Source organism: Geotrypetes seraphini, chromosome 2 (assembly GCF_902459505.1).
Source record: "Geotrypetes seraphini chromosome 2, aGeoSer1.1, whole genome shotgun sequence".
In the NCBI taxonomy this organism is placed as follows: Eukaryota; Metazoa; Chordata; class Amphibia; order Gymnophiona; family Dermophiidae; genus Geotrypetes; species Geotrypetes seraphini.
Genome location: NC_047085.1, coordinates 446,577,362 through 446,595,901, shown reverse-complemented (window position 1 = coordinate 446,595,901; position 18,540 = coordinate 446,577,362). Strand labels below are relative to the sequence as shown.

General features: G+C 43.5%; 1 protein-coding gene across 4 annotated transcripts in view; it reads right to left on the bottom strand.

The window, feature by feature from the left end:
* SVIL (supervillin) overlaps positions 1 to 18,540 on the bottom strand; it is a 483,923-nt gene that overhangs the window by 352,118 nt on the left and 113,265 nt on the right. The window lies entirely within an intron of this gene.

Here is an 18,540-nt window from a genome sequence, read left to right as displayed (position 1 = left end):
TGGAGTCGGAGTCAGAAGTACAAAAAACTGAGGAGTTGGAGTCGGAAGATTTATCTACCGACTCCATTTTTGAACTTGGCATACCAATCACGAGCGATTCTTTCAGCTATAGCACCCACTATATACACAGCAGAAATGTTGCGAGCAGCTTCTGCGGCCTTAGAACCGTGATTAAAAGCAAAAAGAAGGTGGTGTCGAAAATGCTCATTTCTCTCAACTTGACATTCCATTTTAACGATCTGAAAATTAACCAGTGCTGTGGAGTCGAGGAGTCAGAGTCGGAGGAAATTTCGGGTACTGGAGTCGGAGTCGGAGTCTGAAGTACAAAAAACTGTGGAGTCGGAGTCGAGGAGTCGGAGTCGGAGGAAATTTCGGGTACTGGAGTCGGAGTCGGAGTCTGAAGTACAAAAAACTGAGGAGTCGGAACATTTATATACCGACTCCACAGCCCTGATAAAAATACAGCACATTAAAAGCTTTGATCATCAGAGCATAAAAATAACTATTTCCCCCCCGCCCCCCAACTCCAAAAGCTTGATTAAGCCCATAAATACCAGTCATTTAGGACAGAAATGGGTAGCAGATAATGCACCGAACAGTACTCATTAAACTTCTACCTGTGCGAGCACACTTAAGTCAAGGCAATATCTTAAGACTGTAGCCACATAAATGGATTACCCAGTCAGCTCCTCATCAGATGTGCCAACATGAATGCCACAGACAGAATAGCATCCCGGTGTACCAGCCCGGCACAGGCAATGGGTGTACTAGCCCAGGAGATTCACTGTGCGACACTGCTTCTGACAGGAACTATCTTTCATTATATGAACTCCGATGCAAAGGCCTCTCAAATCAAATCTACACTACTACTATTTATTATTTCCATAGTGCAGAAAGGCATACGCAGCGTGAATACATTATCCAGCACCACAATCGAAGAAGGTTAAAGCTTGCACTAAGGTCCTTTGGTCTCAAGATGCACTATTTCTTGCCGTTTTCAAGCACTAGAAGCTATTACTTTAGAAATTATAAACACGGGCCTGCATTCTCAAGTGTCTGAAGAACTTAAACCTGTTTTAAGCGCTCTGCATCGGACCTCTCAGTTTTGAAAGGTTCCATCGCCGCACAAGCTGCAGGAGTCTGGTTTCACATTTGTATTTGCACTTCTGAAAATAAATCCTTTGCACGTTAGGTACTTAGCTTAATCTAACAGGACTGCTAATTTACATTGCATTGAGAAAACTAGAGCTCCTCTTCTGGTTTAGTCGGCAAGGGATAATAATAATAATAATAACTTTATTCTTGTATACCGCCATACCCAGTGAGTTCTAGGCGGTTCACATTAATTAAACATGGTTACATGCAGTTAAGTATTAATTGGACAGATTTACATTATTTAAACATAGTTACATGCAGTTAAGTTTTAATTGAACAGATTTACATAGAGTTAAGTGTTAAATTAAATAGGGATGCAGGCAACGAAGTAGATGAAATTGGGGGGTAGGACAGAGTGGATGTGGGGGTGGGGGCGAGATAAAAAAAGGGGGGGAGGGGGGTTCTTTGAGGAGGGGGCAATTAAGTGTCGTGGCGTTGGAAGAGGTGTGTTTTGAGTAATTTTCTAAAGCTGAGATAGGTTGGAGCCTCGAAGATTAATTGGGCTATCCATGGGTTTAGTTTGGCAGCCTGGAAGGCGAGGGTTTTGCCGAAGAATTTATTGGAGTGACAGAGTTTTAGGGAGGGGAAAGCAAATAGCTGGATTCTGCAGGAGTTCTTGTTTCTGTGATTCAGGAGGAAGTGTGGGTTGATGTAGTTTGGGGCTAGGCCGAATACTGTTTTGTAGCAGAAACAGGCGAATTTAAATAGGACTCTGGATTCCAATGGTAGCCAATGAAGTTTGTGGTAAAAAGGGGTAACATGTTCCCATTTTTTCAGGCCGAATATAAGGCGGACAGCGGTGTTCTGGATCATTCTGAGTCTTTTGGTAGTTTTCTTCGTGGAGCTCAGGTAAATGATATTACAGTAGTCCAGTATGCTGAGAATGGAGGATTGCACTAGGAGGCGGAATATATCTGGATAGGAAAGCTCAGCAGTAAAATTCTTCCAATCCACTTTGGTGAGCCACCCCTTAGTCACTTTGGTATAGAATAGGGTTCTCAACCCAGTCTGGTTTTCCAGATAGCCACATATTTACATACAATGGAGGCGATACATGCAAATTTCTCTATTCATTATGGATATTTCAAAAACCAAACTGGCTTGGTGTGCCCTGAGGACTGGGTTGAGAACTCCAGATATATAGTACCTTTTATGATTCAATACTACATATTGATAAGGAAGGGTACATTTAAACACTCAACAGAATATACAAACACTGGGTCTAAGAAAACACTTAATTTTACCAGGGTGTAACTGCACAGACCTGGAAGCACCCACAGACTTACTGGAAGTTTTCTTAGAAGAGGATCTGACTATAGCAATTCTTACATTCTTTATGATTAACTTCAAGTATAAGGATTCACAAAGGAAGGCAGTTTGTGATGTGGGATTTGGAACTGGGCAGCTGATTTGTTACATGGAGCTGAGAATATAAGAATTGTCACTGCTGGGTCAGACCAGTGGTCCATCGTGCCCAGCAGCCCGCTTACGCGGTGGCCCTCTGGTCAAAGACCAGCATCCTAACTGAGTATGTTCCGGTTCAGCAGGAACTTGTCTAACTTTGTCTTGAATCCCTGGAGGGTGTTTTCCCCTATGACAGACTACGGAAGAGCGTTCCAGTTTTCTACCACTCTCTGGGTGAAGAAGAATTTCCTTACGTTCATACAGAGAGGGGAGAGCCTGTCTAAACCCACCAAACCTGGACAGACTCCTATAATTTAAAAAACCCGTCCGAACAACCCGAAAGTCCTCTAAAAAGAGTTTTAGAGTCTTCCTGGACAAATGAGCAGTTCACTATAGTTGCAAAAGCCCTCTCAAGTATGAAAGGGCCTGATCTTCCAAAACTCGGTCAGCACAGTCAGGCGAGGAGCTAGAAAGAAACTGGAGATAACTTAAGCCCAGGGATAGTAGAAAAGAAGGAGTGGCAGGACAAAAACTGTTACAGCTTTTTGGGCTTATTTGCACTCTCCCCTCCCCCCAACCTCTTCCTCTGGCTTCCAGTTTTCCCTTTTATCTTCCTTCTCCTCCCTGAATTAAGTACTGTACTGACCTCCTTATCTCCTGTCTCCTAGCCCTGAGCCAACACCAGATGCAAGTGTCAAATTTCAGATTTTTTTTTTTAATCCCAGGCCTTTAAGGCAGAATATGGAGAGAAATGTTACCATAAAAATGAAGCCTTCATGTAGTTTATACAATTTTAACAGTGTGATTTATAGTTCAAACCTGCTCAGTTTAAAAGGTCCAGCACAAAATATACATTATTATACAGCAAAAATGCATTATAATGCATTAAATGCAGTATAATTACAACTATTGTTTATATACTGCAAATACCTGTGCAAAGTTTATTGCAGTTTACAGTGCTGAGTGGAGACAATCCAGAATAACAAATAAAATGCCTAATCTTAATTTAATTCATCTTTAACACATATTTACTAAGATATCTTCAATGCCCTTTTAAAGAAGTAATAAGAACTGGCAAAAGTTGCAGTTTACAGCCTGGCATATTTCTTTCCTTTCATATCTGGAAACTGGAATGGGGATTTTGTCCTTAAATGATACTTCCCAACTAGAGAATGACACGGTGACAAAATTCATCAACTTTCCCGCCCCGCGGATAACCGCGGGAAACCATCTTCATGTCATTCTTTAAGGAGAGAGGGAAGAATCAGAGTATGAATGGCCACAACCACTGACCCACAAGCTTTGCTTTGAAGAATGCTGGTGTAGAAGGACTGAGGTTGAAATAGACACTAGAAAATGACATGGGATTATTTCCCGCGGTTATCCACGGGGACGGGAACGGTGATGAATTTTGTCACCGTGTCATTCTCTATTCCCAACCACCAAAAAATATGGTAAATAGGTCATATACTCCCCCTCTCTTTCACAAACCCATAGTGCGGGTTGTAGCATCAGCTGTGTCAGAGCTGTAACAGCTAGATCTGGAAAGGCCCCTCGGTCTCCTACCCCCCCCTTATTCCACACACACCCAAGTCTCCTACCATATATATCCTTAAATAAATCACGCAACAACAGTTTGAAAAAATTCGAGTCGCAGCTCTGTTTATTATAACAACAAATAACAAATTATACAACCATCAAGCTACCACACAGTAACAAAAACAGCTTTTTGGCCCCGTGACCCCACCCCTGTCAGCAAGGGTCTGGGGGTGGCAGGTGCTTCCCTGCCCTTTCGGACGGGTCACCAGCCCACCTGGGACCCGCTTTCGAACCAGCTGCCCTTCTGCCGCTCATCTCCAGATGTGCCCCGGCTTTTGGTAGCTCTAACCCCGCCTACGACTCTTGCGCTTTCAAACTGGGAACCAACCAAAGCTTCACAAAAGGGAGGGAGGGCGGGAAAAAAATGTCTCTGAGGACCAGACAAGCTCGACCTCTGTGGCTGTCCACTATACAAAATTACAAACCCCGCCCCGCATTCTATCCCCCCACCATCAATCCCTAATTCCCAAACATGGAGGGGCAGCACTTCCCCCAATCGCGAGTCCTATCTATTCGCCTTAACCCTCTTCCCTGCCCATCAAGAGCCAATCCTGATAGGTCGCCACGAGGGCCCTCCAGCCCCATGTTACACACGCCCATCGAGACTCGCTCTCGGGCTAACTTTTACTGCCATGGCTGGCGCAAAAAACTGTGCTACGGTTTTGTAAAGAGGAGGAGGGAGAGAGATAGCTTGGCGCATCTCCATAACAAATTTTAAACAACAAACAAAAGAACTTAAACCATATTCTGGCTTCTACTGGAAGCTAATGCAACTTCTTCAAATATGGTGAAATTCTATTTTCCTTTCGTCAACCAAAAAGTACAAAACACAGCAATCCAATTGAATGTTTGCAATCTATGTAGCAAAGTTTGGGGCAATCCAAATAAACGATGTTACAATAGTCTATCAATGACAAGAATAAAGATTGTACCAACAATCAAAAGTGATGTCCTCCAAAAAACTTTCCGATTCCCCTTAATTTCCAAAATAGACCAAACAACTTTTTAAATCACTAAATTAATAAGATTCCAAAGATAGATTTCTATCTATATGAACACCGAGAATCAACTATTATAAATTTTATTTTATCTCTATTTTCAGTTGGAATTCTTCCATCCATTGATCTATTATACTCAAAGTTAACAATATCACTCATTACACTTCTTCTATAATAAACTTCTCCCTCCATATTCACAACTTCAGCACTCGCGACTTCGGTTATTTGTGTTTTTTGACAGATGGCTCTGTCTCCCAAATGACATCATCCTGGAGTACTGAGAAAGTTCATCATGTTTTGTTTTTTTTCGGCGTGGTCTGGCAGACGGCAAGCCGGCTTACCTGGCGCTATCGACCCCGAAGGAGGATCAGGCGGTGTCGATGTGGTCGGTGCCGATTTAGGCGGTGCCGTCGACGTCGGGGCCTGATCCATGGTAGAACCGGTACCGAAAAGAATATTTTGCTGTATTTGCCGGTTCTTAAGAGTGCGTTTCTTGAGAGTAGCACAGCGGGTGCAGGTGTCAGCCCGATGCTCTGGACCCAAACACTGAAGGCACCAGTTGTGTGGGTCAGTTAAAGAGATCGGGCGTGCACACCGCTGGCACTTCTTGAAGCCCGGTTGAGGGGGCATGAAGGGAAACACGGCCTCCGCGAAATCAAACCCGGAGGCTTGGATGATTACAACAGGCCCCGCTGGGGCCGGCTGCAAAAATAAGGAAAAAGACACGAAAAGAATTTTTTTTTTTTTTTTTTTTAGAAGAATGAAGTCGAAAGACAAAAATAGAACCAAAATTGGATCAAAAATCGCGAGCGGGAAGGCAAATTGAGAGTTTTCAACGGCCGTTGAAAAGCACATGCGTCTTCTTCGCTCCGCGGAAACGAAGAAACTGGAGACCACGCACTCCTCCGTCGGGCGGGAAGGCACCCGCGCATGCGCGGTGCGGCCAACTAGAACTTTCTAGTTAAAAAGGTCCGTACCGGGGCTCCGTCGGTGACGTCACCCATACGTTAAGAATATGCTGCCTGCTTGTCCTGGGATAATCACAACTTCAGCACTCGCGACTTCGGTTATTTGTGTTTTTTGACAGATGGCTCTGTCTCCCAAATGACATCATCCTGGAGTACTGAGAAAGTTCATCATGTTTTGTTTTTTTTCGGCGTGGTCTGGCAGACGTCAACATCAGAGAAAAGTGTGCAGAGATAAAATTTTAGCACTTGCTTCAGTGAGGTGGGGCAAAGTGTGGCACAGCAGTTAAAGCTACAGCCTCAGCACCCCAAGGTTGTGGGTTCAAACCTACGTTGCTCTTTCTGACCCCAGGCAAGTCACTTACGGCCTCTTTTACAAAGCCGCGCTAGCAGCTGCCCTGCGCTAATGGCCCCGAAGCCCATAGAGATTTCAAGGGCTTCGGGGCTGTTGTCACGTGCCAGCCGCTAATGCGGCTTTGTAAAAGAGGTAGTTAATCCCCCCATTGACCCAAGCACATTAGACACTGGGACAGAAAGGGAAAAATGCTTGAGTATCTGTATAAATTTATGTAAACCATTCTGAGTTCCCCTGTGCGAGCAGTATAGAAAATTGAATAAATAAATACATTTATTTATTGATATTTATTAACTGCCTTTTCATGAAAAGATTCACTCACAGCCGTTTACAATACAGTGAACAGTAATCAGGTACTCAAGTAAGTTCCCTATATGTCCTGGCAGACTCATAATCATAACTTTGGTACCTGGAGCAATGGAGAATTAAGTGATTTGCCAAGAGTCATAAGGAGCAAGCTAGGATCCAACTCACAACCTCAGGGTCCTGAAGCACCTGCTCTAACCACTAGGCCACTCCTCACCTCAATTACAGACCAAATAGTTCACAGCAAGCAGAGAAAAAGCCAGTAGGATAGATATCTGTAGATTGTGTAAGAAAGAGTTAGAAACTGTTACTCATCTATGAAGTGAAGTTTTGATGGCAGAATATCTGTATAAGGAAAGGCACAATAAAGTGGCCCATTCATTGGAAACTTTGTAAACATTGCATCATTGCTGAACTGGAAAAGCACTAGGATCATGAACTTAAGAGAACTGTGGCGACTGAAGAGGGACACCTGAGGCCGTCACATTCCAGTGGATAAAAAGCTAGATGCAATGAAACTGCACATAGTAGTTAAAAAGAAAACCAGAATGGCACTGATCAGAAACTCCCTCACATCAACATACAACTTTATCCTAGGTGATCTTAACCTGCACCTTGAAGACGAATCTTCCAATCAAACAGAAAGCCTCCTCTCATTCCTCAAAACCCTATCCTACAGAATCCTGGATGCACAAACCACACACGAGAAGGGCCACCAACTCGACATAGCAGCCTTCATGTCCCAACAACCCACCACACCAGAAATTCACACCACAAACGGAACATGGTCACGTGCCCTTGAAAATCAACTGGACACAGGGCAAAACCAAACAAAATAACCAAAGCTTAACATACGAAGCACACAAAAAGATAGAACAACCTAAATTCTGGTACAAAGTAGACACCATGATCCAAGATGGAAACCCCAAGGACTTCATTAACCACTGGCACACCCTAAGTACATCCATCCTAGAAGACATGACACAACGGCAAAAAAAAAGAAAAAAACAACAACCCAGAATCTGCAGATGCTCAGACAAATGGTTTGACAACGAACTGCTGCAACTCAAACGACAATGCAGACATCTTGAAAGAGAATGGAGAAAAAACAACTGAGAACACACAAAAACAACCTGGAGAACATTGAACAAACAATACAAACAAAAGAAAAAAGAAAGTCATACTACACCAATCAAATAGGCACAGAAATCCAAGACACCAAAAAAAAAAACTTTCAAACTACTAAAGGAACTCACAGACACCAAATCCTACCTGGCCACCAAAACCGCCCCTCCCCCCACAGCTAACCAACTGGCTGAATTCTTCAGAAACAAAATCTCAACAGCTAGAAGCACCTTCACTGGGACCCCAAACCACCTCGACGAAATCTCGATACCACCTATGGAAAAAAAGAGTCCTACACAGCAGACAGAAACTGGTCAGACTTCCCAGACATACAATGGCTTGACCCAGACAGACTCTACAAAAAATACAATCATGTGGTTTGCAATCTCAACCACTGTCCCCCATACTTGTTAAAAGCTGCCAGCACTAGATTCCACACCCACCTCATGTGATGGATTATTTACATGCTCACAGAGGGCCAAATCATCATAACCTGATTCTGAAAGACCCAAAGGGAGCTAAGGATCAGGCATCCAATTACAGACCTATTGCCTCAATATCACTATACATAAAGCTAATGGAAGGCCTCATAGCAAAACTTCTCACCGAATACTTACAAAACCACAACATATTTATTTATTTATTTAGATTTCTATCCCGTACTCAGAACAGGTTACAAAAGGACATTCACAGTGTAGGAGGAGGACATGAAGTTAAGGACTGGGACTACAGAGGGCAAAAGTATTAAAAAAGGAAGAGGGGATATTGATAGAAGCATACAAGGAGACAGTTTCTTAACTATATAGGGGTGAGAGGATGCAGATAAAAGCTTTCAAAGGAGTCAGTTTACAAGGAGCCTGTATCTTTGGTAAAAAGGAAGGTCTTTGTTGCTCTCCGAAAGGCCATTAGCGAGTCCAGTGATCTGATCTGACTAAGCAAAGGATAAAGTGGCTGTATGAGCGTTTGCTTGCTGTTTCTAGATTGTGAGATCTTCCTGCGGGGATACAGAGTCATCTCTCCGAACCTGAGCAGAGGGAGCGATTGGGAAAGTATGGTTGTAGTTTGGCTGCTATGTAGGTTGGGATTTTCTGGTGGAAACTTTTATGTGCTATTACTAGGGCTTTGAAAGCACAACGTTTATTGACTGGTAACCAATGTGCATCACAGAGCGCTGGAGTAATGGGGTCACGGAAGTTGAGATTGTATAGGAGACGGATTGTCGAGTTCTGTATCCTCTCACAATCAGGCTTCAGAGGCAACTACAGTACAGAAACATTACTAGTCTCTCTCCTAGACACAGCCAAACACCACCTAAGCAAAGGCGAAAAAAATGCTGCTCATGCAACTCGATCTCACAGCAGCTTTTGACCTAGTAGATCACGACATCCTACTACAAACACTGGAGGCAATAGGAACCACAGGCAAAGTCTACAATTGGTTTGAAGGATTCCTCTGCTCAAGAAGTTACAGAGTTAAAGCAAACAATGAGCAATCAGAATCCTGGATCAACCCCTGTGGAGTTCCCCAAGGCTCCCCAATATCTCCTACACCTTTCAACCTTTCACACTTGGCACATGCTTGGACAAACTAGGCATAACTTCATAAAGCTATGCAGATGATATCACCATCCTCCTGCCTTTTGACCAAACCACCCACAACACAATGAACACATTGCGCTCGAAACAGTGTCACAATGGATGAGAGACCACAAATTAAAGCTGAGCCAAGACAAAACCAAATTCTTACTTCTAGAAAAAAACGCAAAACCCCAACCATAACAAATCTAGAAATAAACTCCATCATCCCATACAACCCAAGCTAAAACTGCTGGGAATAATGATAGACAAAGGCTGCACCATGCAACTTCAAATCAGCAAAACGGTAGGCATTCACAACCATGCACAACTTAAGGCAAATCCAAAAATACTTCAACAACGAACAATTCAGACTCATAGTACAAGTGCTAATCCTAGGATTCCTGTGGCTGTAACATACTATGCCTGTCATGCCCCGCCAACATGTTAAAACAATTATAAACAGTCCAAAACAATTTTCCCTCTAAGCTGAGCACATGAGCGATCGCTCACTATTTTCAGTGGCGCCGCTCATACGTTTTCTCATGTCGCTCAGCTCGTGTCGCGGGCGGAGGTGAGAGGAAGCGGCGACGGCAGACTGTCCTGCTTGCCTTAGTGTATTTTAGGTGGAAAGATGCAGTGGCGACTCCTCTCAAGATCCCCGACTGCATCGGACTTCTGATGCAGGTGGGGATTCGTGAGAGGAGCCGCTGCCACGTCTTCAGTGACGTACCAAGGGGGGGGGGGGCGGTCCGCCCCGGGTGCAGCCTGCCCCGGGTGCAGCCTTAGGGGGATGCACAGCCGGCCAGGTCCGGATCTAGCTGGCTGTGCAACCCCCCTAAGGCTGCCGTCGGAGAGGAAGTTCAGGCCAGCCAATCGCTGCCTGGCTGGGCGGAACTTCCTCTCCGACGGCAGAATTGATGTCGGGGGAATGCTGGTCGGCCCGACGGTGGGAAGCAGAGAGCTTGGGGCAGCCACGGCGGTGGCTTTGGGGCCTGTTTCCCCCGATGGTGGCAGCAGTGGCTTTGTGGAGGGTATGAAGAAAGAAAGAAAGAAAGGGGGCAGGCAGGAAGACAGAAGGGAAACAGAAAAAAAGAAAGGGGGCATCAAGAGAGAAAAAAGAAAGAAAGGGCAGGGAGAGAGGAAGAAAAAGTTAGGGGAGGGAATGAGGTCTGGAGGAGAGGAAGCATACAGGCTGAAAGAAAGAAAGGAAGAAAGATTGGATGCACAGTCAGAAGAAGAAAGTGCAACCAGAGACTCATGAAATCACCAGACAATGTAGGAAAAATGATTTTATTTTAAAATTTAGTGATCAAAATGTGTCTGAATTTATATCTGCTGTCTATATTTTGCACTATGGCCCCCTTTTACTAAACCGCAATAGTGTTTTTTAGCGCAGGGAGCCTATGAGCGTTGAGAGCAGCGCTGGGCATTTAGCGCAGTTCCCTGCGCTAAAAACTGCTATTATGGTTTAATAAAAAGGAAGGGGGGTATATTTGTCTATTTTTGTATGTTTGTTACTGAGGTGACAATGCATAGAGTCATCTGCCTTGACCTCTTTGAAAAAAACCCAGAATAGGAATGATAATTAACATTTTCTCAGCGTATGGTGTGCTTTGTGTTTTTTAATTTTATTGTTGGTAGATCATTTTGACTTGGTCATTTTAAAGTAGCTCGCAAGCCCAAAAAGTTTCTATTTATTTATTGCTTTAGGAGACATATGTCACTGTTTCTGTGGTGCACTGTATGCAGAGTCCAGCTTCTTGCTGGTTCAATTTAACCTTTGTCTGTGTATTTCTATTTTATCCCCCCTTTTACAAAACTGTGGAGCGTTTTTTAGCGCCAGCCGTGGTGGTAACAGTTCTGATGCTCAGAATTCTATGAGCGTCAGAGCTGTTACCACCGTGGCTAAAATCCACACTACAGTTTTGCAAAAGGGGGAGGGGTTCATTTGTGATGACATATTCCATACTAGGCGAAGGTGTTTTCTGTGTTCTGTGTGTTCGAAAGACATGGTTTTCTGTTAGGATTGACGGTGTAGGATTGATCTGTGCTGGTCTGGCTTGTTTAGTTTTACAATGGGTGTATTGATGTACTGCTCACTGCAATATATAAGATGCTGCCTTTTCCTAGGTACTCATGTGTGACGTGTGGTTTGTTACTAAAAATCATGTTTTTCGTACAGATGGGGTGGGGGTGTGCCAAAAAATGATGGGCCCCGGGTGTTACATATGCTACGTACGCCACTGTATGTAAAGATACCAGAAAGCTGGCGAAGCAAAAACTTTAAGTAAATTGTTATTCTTCTAAGTTTTGAGTATTTAACCCTCCCACAATCTCACGGGCACTCGTCCTCCGCGCCTGCTCATAAATTTGTGGAGTATGCAACTTGTCGCTCATGCATATTTTTTTTTGCATACATCTCATCAATCCTTAGAGGGAACATTGGTCCAAAATACAGCCTTAGACTGATATTCTCGCTGAAAAAAATACAACCACATTACCACCGCTTTCTGAGACTCACACTGGCTCCCAGTACAAGCACGCATACAACACAAATTCTATTGCACCCTAATCAAAGCCCTATATGGAGATGGGACTAAGCTATCTGAACTACTTCTACAACTATTTATTTTTTCTTTAGTGCTGAAAGGCGTATGCAGGCTGTACATTTTAACATACAATAGACAGTCCCTGCTCAGAAAAGCTTGCAATCTAATTTAGACAGGACATTTCAGGGTTAGGGAGTTGATGGTAGAGGAAATGATACAGTGGGTCTAGGTATCTGACAGCAGTGAGTGGGAGTTAAGAAGAAAAATACAGCCAGACCAAGGAGGACTCAAGCACACTTTACCCTCCCCCAATCAAAGGCATGCAAAGCAAAAAACTATATGACAGACTGCTAGCCACCAGAGCAGCAAGACTAGACCGCCACTTCTCCAATCTGCTGACCACGATGGCCAACTACAAAATATTCAGGAAAGAACTGAAAACTATACTATTCAAGAAATATGTCAAATGATCTAACAAACGTTATCGACCCTCCCCAGAACCCGACGCATACTTTACCGATCAACCTTGTAATCTCCCTGGGAATGCCCAGGCCAATTCTTGTTGTAAACCACCTAGAACTGAAAGGTACTGGCGGGAGAGAAGGCACTAATGTAATATCATATGGAAAGAGAAAAAAGAAGATCCTCAAGTACCAAGAAATGCAGACAGAGCCCAAGAAAAGTTGGCAGTAAGATACAGAAATATTTCCCATCCTTTTGGGTGCGACAGGCTCAATTTAAATGGAATTTTTCTACAACCTGGATAGGCTGCCTGTACACATTATGTCTTATGAACTCCAGGAATTTTTTTTTTTTTTTAAAGTACTTTGGCTTGATGCAAGTACTAAAGCAATCATTAGTAGTACATTTGTGAGACTGAGGTCATACTGCATATATCCTGGGGCTTAGGAGTGAGGTTCATTACTACTCTGGTATGTGCAAAACTAAACAAAAAGGGAGAATATTCCAAAAGGACTACTGCAACCAACCACTCGGTCTCAATGTGAGTCTCTGGTGACAAGTGTGAGCTAGAACACTAATGTGCAAAACTAACTCATTTGGAGACATTTGCTTCACAGTAATTGAGCATTTAAGAAATGATGCATTTTGCCACACAGCCATTTCCTCTTTAGGCTCCTTTATTTTCAGTTTGAATAAAGATGCTTTCCAAAAAAACAAAAAAGCCCCTTATTTTACAAACCCCCCCCCCCAAAAAAAAAAAACTTAGAAAATTAGGATGAAAAAAATAGCATACATGACTGGCATTCAACATGCAGAACTTTGGGCTCCTCTCCAATCCAAGAACCAAATCATCAACCACACATCCTTGCACGATTCCTGCATCTCTCCACCTTTACAGGAAGGAAAGTTGAGTGCCAGCTCATTCTTGTGCCAACCCCAACATTTACTCAGAAAACTGGGATTCTTTTGTTCTTATTTTTATGAAGGGCCGCTGAAAAGTTCTCAGCCCAACCAAGAAGAGAATGATGTGGAGCCATGAAACTTATAAGTTATTCCACACTTTTCTTGACACACTTCATTTTAATGATATGAAATGAAACACAAATTGGTACGAAAAGTGTGGAATACCTTGTAAGTTTCATGGCTCTACATCATTCTGCTCTTGGTTGGGCTGAGAACTTTTCAGCGGCCCCTTGTATTGTGATGTCATAATGCCTCATTCCACCAGTGCCTAAGAGCCAACCTCATCAGTGATGTCACAATGGCTTGGTTTCCCTATACTTGTGTCAAGAAAAGTGTGGAATAACTTGTAAGTTTCATGGCTCCACATCATTCTCTTCTTAGTTGGGCTGAGAACTTTTCAGCAGCCCCCTCAAACCAATCTATGTATTATAGTAATGAAAACATTTAGGTTGAAAACAATTAATTGAAAATAAATAGTTCTCTTTTGCATGCACCTTCTACTGATCAACACTAGTAAATATTTCCTGCAAGGTGCCTCCTAATCCAGAACTTCACTGTTATATACTGCGTTCCAAATGTTAATGGCTCTGCGCTTCCATCCATTCCACATTTAATAATGAACGTGCTCGTCATGAAACAGCCATATAACCATGGTATAAAATGAAGTCAATACTACACATGCAGAGTTTAGGGACCTCTGGTGGTAATACTGTGCAAATAATCCACCTAAGACTGAAAGCAAGATCTTAGACAGAGCTAAAAGCTGAAATCATTTAGATATACAGTCCCTCAAAAACAGAAAATCTCCATATCTTTCTACAACACTCTGCCATATAAAAAATACAATTTAAAAGTAAGAGCTTGCTACAGTGACCTCACAACAATCTGTCTGTACAAGGGGTAAATATAGAAACACGATGGCAGATAAAGGCCAAATGGCCCATCTAGTCTGCCCATCAGCAGGAACCACTATCTCTTCCTCTCTCTAAGAGATTCCACATGCCTATCCCATGCTTTCTTGAATTCAGACACAGAATGTCTCTATCACCTCTTCTGGGAAGCTGTTCCACAAATCTACCATCCTTTCTGTAAAAAAAAGTATTTTCTTAGATTACTCCCGAGTCTATCACCTATTAATTTCATCCTATGCCCTCTCATTCCAGAGCTTCCTTTCAAATGAAAGAGTCTTGACTCATGCAATTTATGCCACATAGGTATTTAAATGCCTCTATCATACTGTATCTCCACTCACCTGTCTTTCCTCTAAAGTATTAGATATTGAGATCTTTAAGAGTGTCCCCATATGCCTTACGACGAAGACCACGCACCATTTTAGTAGCCTTCCTTTTTTTTTTTTTAATATCTTTTTGAAGGTGCAGTCTCCAGAACTATACACAATTCTCTAAATGAGGTCTCACCAGTGTCTTATACAGGGGCATCATCCTTCCAGCTTTTGCAATCACCTTTTCAACCCGTTTGGCCACCTTAAGATCATCACATACAATCACACTCAAGTCTCGCTCTTCTGCCGTACACATAAATTCTTCACCTCCTAATCTATAGTGTTTCTTTGTGTTTTTGCAGCCCAAATGCATGACCTTGCATTTCTTAGCATTAAAACTTTAGCTGCCAAAATTTCAGACCATTCCTCTAGCTTCGTGAAGTCTTTTTTCACGATATTCACACCATCCAGGGGGTGTACTCTATTGCAGATTTTGGTACCATCTGCATAGAGGCAAATCTTACCTGACAGCCTTAAGCAATATCACTTATAAAAATGTTAAAAAGAATAGGCCCAAGGACACAACCTTGAGGCACACCACTGGTAACATCCCTTTCCTCAGAGCGATCTCCATTGACCACTACCCTCTGTCATCTTCCACTCAACCAGTTCCTGTCCCAGCCCTTCACTTTGGGGCTCATCCCTCACTTTCAAGTTTCTTTATTTTTGATATACTTTTACTACTCTTCCTCCTTGCCTACCTGGAACCTTCTTAATTGAATCCTCTCAATCAAGTGCTTCCTTTCCTCCCCCCTTTTTTAGCCGCAAAGCGCCACTATTCCATAACAAGCTTAATGGTTAAAAGAGGCTTTCAGTGCCAACCCTAGACATGTTCAATAGTCTAGCACAGTGGTTCCCCTACCCTGTCCTGGAGGATCACCAGGCCAGTTGGGTTCTCAGGATAGCCCTAATGAATATGCATGGAGCAGATTTGCATGCCTGGCACCTCCATTATATGCAGATCTCTCTCATGCATATTCATTAGGACTATCCTGAAAACCTGACTGGCCTGGTGGTCCTCCAGGACAGGGTTGGGAACCACTGGTCTAGCACAAAGGGTAAAGATACCTCCCTGCCCCAGTACCTCTGTATCGCCAGTAACCTCTACAAGTGGTTTTAACTAGCAAGAATGTGACGCATCCCAGACATGCCATTTTCAGGATAGATTTTTCCAGGCCAGCAGACAGCAGAGAAAGTTAAAAGCATAGACAGACAGAATGTGGCAGAAACCAGATACTGCTGCATGCCAAAAAAAAATACCCTGCCCTTTTTTTTTTTTTTCCCTCAGCACCAGACAATATAGGGGAAATTCATCTTCATGTTGGTAGATGAATTGAGAAATGCAACAACTTGTCATTTTTACATAGGATTAAGAGAAAAAAAAAAAAGCCATGCATGAGCAAAGGAAAAACAGAGAAACTGAATCACCATACAGAAGTGAAAATTTTAAGGTGAAAGCTGAATGACTGACGAAATGCAGAGAGAAAAGCAAGATAAACTAACCCAGGAAGCAGAAGAAAGGACAGCACGCAAGGCAGAAGGAATCAGACCCCGATGCACAATGCTCTGATACCATGGTAAAAAAAAAAAAACCCAAAAAACCTACGGTGGGAGCGATTTTTCTTGACCGGGTGGAGCAGTCCCGGTAAAAGGGGGAGGAACTATATCTTGCACTTGCTCAGAAGAGCAATCACTAGACACATCTATCGCCTCCTGCCTGCAGCTGCCATGCTCCTTCAAGTTTAAGTTACAAGTTTCTTTATTTTTAATATATCGTTTATCATACAGGTATCTAAACGGTTAACAATAAAAAAGAATTTAAAAATTAAAAAATAGAAATAAAAACATGTCTAAGCTAAAAGGAGGGAAGCACTTACGCATTGACGTACGTACATGATACGAAAGGGGAAAAAAACAGGGAGAGGAAAATTATTAAATACATTGAGATGGCGGATCCAGAGCCGTGATCAGTGAGCTAGCAGAGCAGCAGCTGCTGGATCAGCTGATTTACGGCTTCCCCTGCCGGCTCCGGAGCTGTGATCAGCTGAACCAGCAGCCCCTGCTCTCCCAACAAATTTTTTTTTTAAAAATGGATGCTGCTTTTATGCATGTGTTTAAAATTTTGCCCCCGTAAAAAGGGGGGCATTCCGTTTTGTAAATGGCAAGGAGAACTCATTTAAATACTTATGAACTCCTTGTGATGCATTTGCATAGGGTTCTCGGTGGCTGCTTGGAGGATCGGTAGCAGCCACGGAGAACCCTTTTGTTCTCTGGGAGGAGAGTTTTCTGTGGCAGCAAGACTGCTTTAAACAAGTCATGCTGTCACGGAAAGCTTTTGTGCATTGGGGCCTTCGGTCAGCAAAAGTTAGGAGGAGGAGTTTAAATCTGATCTGGGGAATCTGAGGAAAAAGGTTGGTAGCAACTGTGGATTATCAGTTTAATAGGGGTGTATATGGCAATAAAATAGAATTGGTTTGTGCTCCTTTTAAAAAAAGTAATTTCCAGATTTCCAGGCTTTTGTTCATATTTGTTTCACATTTCTTTCTTTAAGCACATACAGGGAAATTAAATAACAAGCGCCTAAACTTAGGCGTTGGTAGGCGCCCTGCCGCTGCCTAAGTTAATTGAAAAATGCCATCAGAAAGGGCAAAAGACGGAAGTGTTGAAGCGCCTACCAACACCTAAATAAAAGGCGACTGGCAACGTGGCTGGTTAGCCACTTTAAGCTGTGGAATGCCAAAGTAAGCACAGTCAACGTTGGAAGTGGAGGTCTTTGGCCCAATCAGGGTCTTAGGTCCCTCCCTGGCTGTATGAAGAGGCGAGTCTGCCCGCCAGAGGGTGTAGGCATCCCTCCAGCCGGCCTTACTACAAAAGGTATGGGGATGGGGGTGTCGGGGGGGGGAGGGGTTTGAGAGTATAGAAACATAGAAACATAGAAATAGACGGCAGATAAGGGCCACAGCCCATCTAGTCTGCCCACCCCAATGACCCTCCCCTACCTGCCCACCCCAATGAATCATGGGTTCAGGGGGGTGTCAGGATGGGGAGGTTCGAGGGTTTCAGCGGTTGGGGCGGGTCATGGGTTCAAGGGCCTGCAGGCAGGAGGGAGTGAGCATCCCTCCTGCCTATTGTGGTTGGGGGAGGGGGTCCCCGGCCAAAGCCACTCAGCTGATCATGGAAGGGTTTTTCTCCCCTCCCCTATCAGCTGAGCCAGCAGGCCTCCCCAAAGCCATGGCTTCAAGGAGCACTGCCAAGAGCCGATCAGGGATAACTTCCCCTGCCACAATCAGCTTATGGCTGCTGTGGACTGACTTTAGGATCCCATGGTGGCTTAGATAGCCAGCTAATATGTAGGCCCGGGTTTTCCGGGCCTACATTTCAGCCGCCTATCTTGGCTGATTTTAAGTGTGATTCTGTAACCGGTGCTGTCGAATGATTGATACATGATAAGTGGCTACTTTTAAAGCAGACACAGACAGACGCCAGTTATAGAATCCGGCCCATATTGTATATGTGAACACACTTTATATTTTTAGGAGCCCAAAAGTACCAAGCTCGTGCTCACAACTGTCCACCCCTATCAGTTCAAGTCACTTCTTTCAATGCAGTGGACCCAAACAGAACAATATCTTCCTTCTGAAATCAATATGGAGGCAGTCTAAATATAAATGGAAAAAAATGTGAAAGGACAGCTAAGCACAATATTGGGGGGGGAAAAAAACCCCCAAAAGGAACAAATCTTCTAATTTCTGCTTTACTTGGGGGCCTGCACTAAGATGGCATCAATATTGCAAAATCCC